We start from the raw sequence: 6,595 nt of genomic DNA, 5'->3' as shown, positions 1-6,595 counted from the left end.
AGAGGTAGGAGGTGTGACTGGGTTAGGGGAGGGAAGGTGATGGGGGAGGGGATGGATGCTGTTGAAAATCTTGGGTTTTGTGGCCATGAGGGAACTGGGCAGAGGACTGGTGTGAGTCGGAGGATGGTCAAGATCCTGTTTTCCTCCATAGCGCCACCTCCTGGTCTGGCTGCATTGGATGTTGTTCACAGACAAAGTTCATAGCTCTTCAGAGTTTGGGATGTGATAAATTGGTGCTGTGCTTCCAATGGGAGCTCTCTGAATTTAGAAATCCTCCTTAGTGGAGTTGGTATTTTGTAATCCCCTGACAGATAAAAGTCTCATTTTGAAAACCGAAAAACAACCCCCTCTCAAATAGTGCTTCCAGAGCCTGGGACTCAGGAATGCTCTGTAATAACCAGAGGTCCTACCCTCAGGATTCACTCAGCCAAGCCCCGATCATCCCCTTCGGTTGGTTTCTTTTGCAGTGGTTCAGTGAGGCTTTACAGGGATTGCTTTATTCTATATTAATCTGTAAGGATACTAAGACCATTACGATTTATTGGTGCAGAGCTTGTAGAGAGTGGGAGAAGCTGAAATCTACATGTTAGGCTCTAAACTCCTTAGGATGTTTTAACATTTTTTTTTTTTAAGAACAGGCATATTCATTTATTTTTGGCTGCGCTGAGTCTTTGTTGCAGCTGGAAGGCTCTATGTTGGGTTGCCTGGGCTTCTCTCTAGTTGTGGCACACAGGTTCAGTAGTTCTGGGACACTGGTTTAGTTGCCTCTCAGCAGGTGGGATCTTAGTTGCCCATCCAGGGATCAAACCTGTGTCCCCTGCATTTCAAGGTGAATTCTTAACCACTGGACTGCTAGGGAAGTCCCTGTTTTAAGTTTTAATGGACACTTTTTAAAGAGAACCACCGTTTACATTGGGTTTCCCTTGTGGCTCAGACAGTAAAAAAATCTGCCTGCAATGCAGGAGACCTGGGTTCGATCCCTGGGTCAGGAAGATCCTCTGGAGAAGGGCATGACAACCCTCCCCAATATTCTTTCTTGGAGAATCCCATGGACAGAGGAGCCTGGCGGGCTACAGTCCATAGGGTTGCAAAGAGTCGGACACGACTTAGCGACTAAGCCCAGCCCATCACCGTATATATTTACCACCCTTCCAATGCAATCAAATGGTGTGCAACCCTGGGCCTGCAGCTGGTCCTGGCTTACAACCCTTGAGGCAACCATGGCAGCAAACATCAATTATCACTCAACTCAAAGAAAGCCCAGTGCCACCAGGCATTTAGTGCTAAAGAGAGTTTTCCCCAAACTCTCAGAGGCCAGATGGCATTGTTCCTCCTTGGGTTGGGTCCAAGCACTGTTCTGGGGCAATTTAGAGATGGAAAAGGATATAGCCAGACTGCGGTGAGTAACAGCCCAGAGACCCCTGCATTGGGGGTTGGACCTTTTGTCTTTGCATCCAGACTTTTGTCTGAGCCCTTTCCCCCAGCTATGTCAGCTTTTTCCATCTGTAAAATCCGTACCATCTGGGGCCGCAGCGCGCGGCCTGGGATGCTGAGCCAGCCGCTGCTTCTCCTTGCGTCCGCCGTCAGCTGCAGGAGGATGAAGCTGCTGCTGGGCATCACGCTGCTTGCCTACCCGGCTTCTGCTTGGGACAACTTGGTTAACATGAGGTCCATTCAGGAAAACGGGGAGCTCAGAATTGAGAGCAAGATTGAAGAGATCATTGAACCAGTAAGGGAGAAAATCAGAGATTTGAAAAAGAGCTTCACCCAGAAATACTTGTCAGTAAAATTTTTATCAGAAAAGGACCGGAAAATAATTTTGGTAACTGGGGACGCGGGCTTTGTGGTTTCCCACCTCACGGACAAGCTCATGATGGATGGTCACAAAGTGACCATGATGGACACCTTCTTCAAGGGGAGGAAGAGGAACATGGAGCACTGGATCAGCCAGGAGAACTTTGAGCTGATCAACTATGATGTGTTGGAGCCACTGTAGGTCAACATGGACCAAATCTACCACCTGGTCTCTTCTGCCTCCCCTCCCAATTACATGTACAACCCCATCAAGACACTAAAGACCAACACCATCAGGACACTGAACATGCTGGGGCTGGCAGAGCGAGCTGGGGCCCGTCTATTCCTGGCCTCCACCTCAGAGGTGTATGGAGACCCTGAAGTCCCCCCACAAACCAAGGATTACTGGGGCCACGTGAATCCCATAGGACCCCGAGCCTGATACAACGAAGGGAAGCGAGTCTCGGAGATCATGTGCTACACTTGCGAGAAGCAGGAGGGCGTGGAGGTGCGCGTAGCCAGGATCTTCAACACCTTCGGGCCCGAATGCACGTGAATGATGGCCAGGTGGTCAGCAACTTCATCCTGCATGCACTGCAGGGGGAGCCGCTCATGGTGTACAGATCCGGATCTCAGACGAGGGCCTTCCGGTAGTCAGTGACCTGGTGAATGGCCTTGTGGCGCTCATGAACAGCAACGTCAGCAGCCCCGTCAACCTGGGGAACCCGGAAGAACACACCATCCTAGAATTTGCTCAGCTCATCAGAAAACTTGTTGCCAGTGGGAGTGAAGTTCAGTTTCTTTCTGAAGCCCAGGACGACCCCCAGAGAAGGAAACGAAGCTGATGCTGGGGTGGGAGCCAGTGGTCCCCCTGGAGGAAGGGTTAAACAAAGCCGTCTTCTACTTCTGGAAGGAACTCGAGTATCAGGTAAATAACCAGCACATCCCCAAACCAAAGCTGGCAAGGATAAGAAAACGATGGACACGCCGTAACTGTAAACCTCACCTTTTGGGACCGTAGATGCCCTATTTCACACTTGATAGGATGTATTTTTTTTTTTTTTTAAGAAAGACTAACTAAAACAGGTGTCATGAAGAAAAAACCGGAATTCATACTGAAGCTTGCTTTAAGAAATGGATGTGCCTAAAAACTCCCCTAAAAAATCTGCAGATTTTGCCTTGCACTTTTGAAAATCTTTTTATGTAAATTAGCGTTGATGCATCACTGCATATTTTCAAGTTTTTTTATCTTATTGTGAGAGCCTAAGTCGTGACTGTCGTCGACAGTTTTATTTACTGGTTTCTTTGTGAAGCTGAAAAGGAATATTAAATGAGGTGAAAATGCCGATTTATTTATGAAGTGGGTACTTATAAATGAGATGTTATTCTGTGCATAGAGGAGAAAAAGCAGACCAGGAGTAATGTCAGGTGGGTGGCATACCGCATTAATTCTCAGGCAGAGAAAAGAATTCTGCTCGAGAGCTTTGGGATGTTTCTTCTAATGCAGAATTTTTCCAAGGTCTCATTTTTAGTTGCAAACTTGACTTTGAAATGTTTTTGTTGGTTATCACGATTAAGGATATTTGAAATAACTACTGTGTCGTGTTGCATATGGGGGTGGGGGGGTGGGGGAGTGGGGGGGTGGGGTGGGTGGGATGAAGTTAATATTCTTGGTTAACAGTGGTTAAATATACTATTTTAATAAAATATTGAAAAAAAAATCTGTACCATCTGTATAATGGTGCAGATGACCTCTGATGGCTGTATTGTCCCACTAGTCTGTAATTAAAAAAATTTTAATATATAATTTTATTATTTTATTTTATTTTTGACTGTGCTGGGTCTTTCTTGCTGTTCATGCTTTTCTTCAGTTGCAGTGAGTGGGGGCTACTCTCTAGTGGCGGTGCAAGGGCTTCTATTTGCAGTGGTTTCTCTTGTTGTGGTGCATGGGCTTTAGGCGCTTGGGCTTCAGTAGTTGCAGCTCATGGCCTCTAGAGCACAGGCTCAGTAGTTGTGGCACATGGGCTTAGTTGCTCTGTGGTATATGGGATCTTCCCAGATCAGGGATCGAACCCGTGTCTCCTGCGGTGGCAGACAGATTCTTTTCCACTGAGCCACCAGGGAAGCCGGCGATTCTCTTTGTTTTGACTGTTACTTGCAACATCTGGAAAGTGGGCTGTGTCCAGGCCTGCAAGCATTAGGAGGCAGGTATATGTGAGACTATGAAGGTTTTGTCTCTTCCTGGAGTTTCCGTGGGGTGGACACCGCAGCATGAGGCATCTTAGCAAGTCTGAGTGGACTCAGCCAGGACTCCCTTGCCCAGCTCCGTGTAGGCAAAGGGATTTGATCTGGGCCCTTCATGGTGCTGGAAACTAATGGACGTGTATTTTATGTTTACCTGAAGATGGATGTGATTGGCCACAGAGGGTGGTGGGGAGGGAGCAAAGACACAAAGAAAACAGCTCATTCCCGCCCCTATCCTGGGACCCCAGTCTCTCAGGACACTGCTATCCTTGTAAGCTTCAGGGCAGAGCCTTCCCCTCTGTGTTGTGGGGAGGGGTCTGTCTGCAGAACGCAATGCCCTCTGGCCATCCTGGGCCCAGAATGACTAGGCCACACTCAGTTGAACTTGGGACTTGGAGGCTCTGAAAGGTCAGCTAGTTTCCTGGCAGGTAGGCTTCCAGGAAAGGCTTGCTGGCGAATTGCTCCCCAGATCTGTGGTTTTGGGTCTCCCCTTATCCTCTGCACATAGTATTGGCCTTCTTCCTGGACCGCAGAGCTTACAGCAGAGTTGAGAGGAGGTGCTGGGACAGTCCTGGGCTGTTATCTAAATAGCCAGAACCCTGGCTGTGTCTATGGGCTCCCAGAGTCTGTGCTGGTGGTCATGAATGGGCTCCTCTGGCCCCCATCATCTGGCAGGAAGCTGGAAGCCCAGTCAAAGGGCTTAGAGAGTTGGGACCTTCCTGGTCTTCATTTTAGCCTCAAAAGTGAAAAATGTACAGATGATTTTGTTTTCCTCCTGTCAACACTCTTGTTTTCTAGGGCCCAGAACCTAGGCAGTACCCAGTAGTCCCTAGAGTACAGACTTGGGAGTTTGGGGCCCAGCAGGAGACAGATGGCGCACTCAAAGGATGCAAATCAGAGGCGTTTAATAAGAGGACAATTTGTAAAGGAGCAGGTGGGATTTAGGAGTGTGGGTGTGGGAGTGGGGAAGTCCAGACCTGAGTGTTTGGGGGACAGAGCATCTTGGAGCCTGAAAGAGAGAAGAGAGGTCACCAGTAAAGAGCATCCCAGCCAGGAGAAAGCTGGGAGAGTGAGTGGCCCCACTTTTTCTATCCCTCCTGCTCTTTTCTGGGGGTTCTCACTGGCTGAATTGACAGGAAGCCCATGATGTGGCCCATGTCCGTGTAAGGACAGCCTCCCTGTGTGGGGAGAGGACCCTCAAGTTTATCTAGACAAACTCCAAGCCTACAGCTGACTTGGGCAAATCACTTCCCTTCCGTGTGTCTCAGTTTCTTTATTTGTAAAACAGGGAAAAATAGTGGCTCCCATCTCATAGCTGTGAAAAGTAAATGAGAGATTCTTCTGTAGCATTTTTCTAGATTCCACAGATGAACCTGTTTTCAGGATGGGGACAGGGATGCAGACGTGTAGAACGGACATTCAGACAAGGAGTGGGGTGGGGTAAGGGGAGGGTGGGATGAAATGGGAGGCTAGGATTGGCATATATCTCTACCATGTGTAAAATGCAAAGCTAGTGGGAAGCTGCTGCAAGCACAGGGGGCTCAGCTTGGTGCGTTGTGATGACCTAAGGGCTGGGATGGGGGAGGCGAGAGGGAGGTGGGAGAGGGAGGGGATGTATGCGCACATATAGTTGATTCACTTCGTGCTACAGCAGAAACTAATTGTTGTAAAGCAATTATACTCCAATAGCAACAACACAGTAAATGAGAGAATGTTGGCAAATTGATGAACTATCGTTACAAGGTGTTTAGGAGGACCAAGTTCTGTGCCATACGCTGCGGGAATAGAGTCCTTGCATTATGTGCGACAGCTAGTGAGGGGCATGGTCTGTGTTTGAGTCAGGCAGCTTGACACCGGAGGGCTTCTCTTGGCTCCTGCCCTTCTCCATCTGGCCTGGGAAGCGGCTGTGAAGGTGAGTGTGATGACGGTGACTTGTTACGGAGGAGTGAGTCATGTGTGCAGTTCAGGGGCCCCATCTGAGGACCCGGTTGTGTCATGGGCAGTTGAGGGGCAGTGGCCCCTATGGATCTGTGTTAGGTGAGCAAGGGATGTAGAAGCCACTCAGCCGTTGGGCACGAGAGGCCTTCTGATCCCCATGAGTGGCCTTCGGCTGCCTTCCTGCTTCTTGTGAGTGAGTGCGGAGCCGTCTTCAGGACAAGCCCCGGCTCTCAGACTGGCCCCAGGGAGCAGAGCCATCCACGGTCTGGCCACTTGGACGCAGAGTCCAGTCCTTTCTTCAGAAAGAAAGTACCACTATGTGTGGGAGGCGGAGTCTCTCTCAGCCGGGCAGGCACATATCTACCTTGGGAACTGGGAGCTAGGGCTTCCCAAAGCCAGTGGGAGGCGAGCCGGCTGGGTTTGTCTGGGTACCAACTGCATCCCTTATTTATGTTTCCCTGAAAAACAACCAGTGTGTTTTGATGATTTCTAAAGAGTTTCAAAACAATATACTTAATTGCTCTGAGTAATTTCAGAGCTCATTAATGTAATAAATCTCTGGAGAGAAATCTTCTTAGTTAACGATCAGCATAAAATCAGAGTCTCTCACAGTAGACTT

At 48.9% G+C, this 6,595-nt stretch overlaps 1 pseudogene; it reads left to right on the top strand.

Annotated features, from left to right (window-relative positions):
* The first annotated feature begins 1,546 nt into the window (after positions 1-1,546).
* Positions 1,547-2,815, top strand: LOC122692744 (annotated as a pseudogene).
* Positions 2,816-6,595: the final 3,780 nt, after the last annotated feature.

The sequence above is a fragment of the Cervus elaphus genome, chromosome 4 (genome assembly GCF_910594005.1).
Source record: "Cervus elaphus chromosome 4, mCerEla1.1, whole genome shotgun sequence".
NCBI lineage: Eukaryota > Metazoa > Chordata > Mammalia > Artiodactyla > Cervidae > Cervus > Cervus elaphus.
Note: the sequence above shows the minus strand (reverse complement) of the source record. Positions and strands in the feature narration are given on the sequence as shown.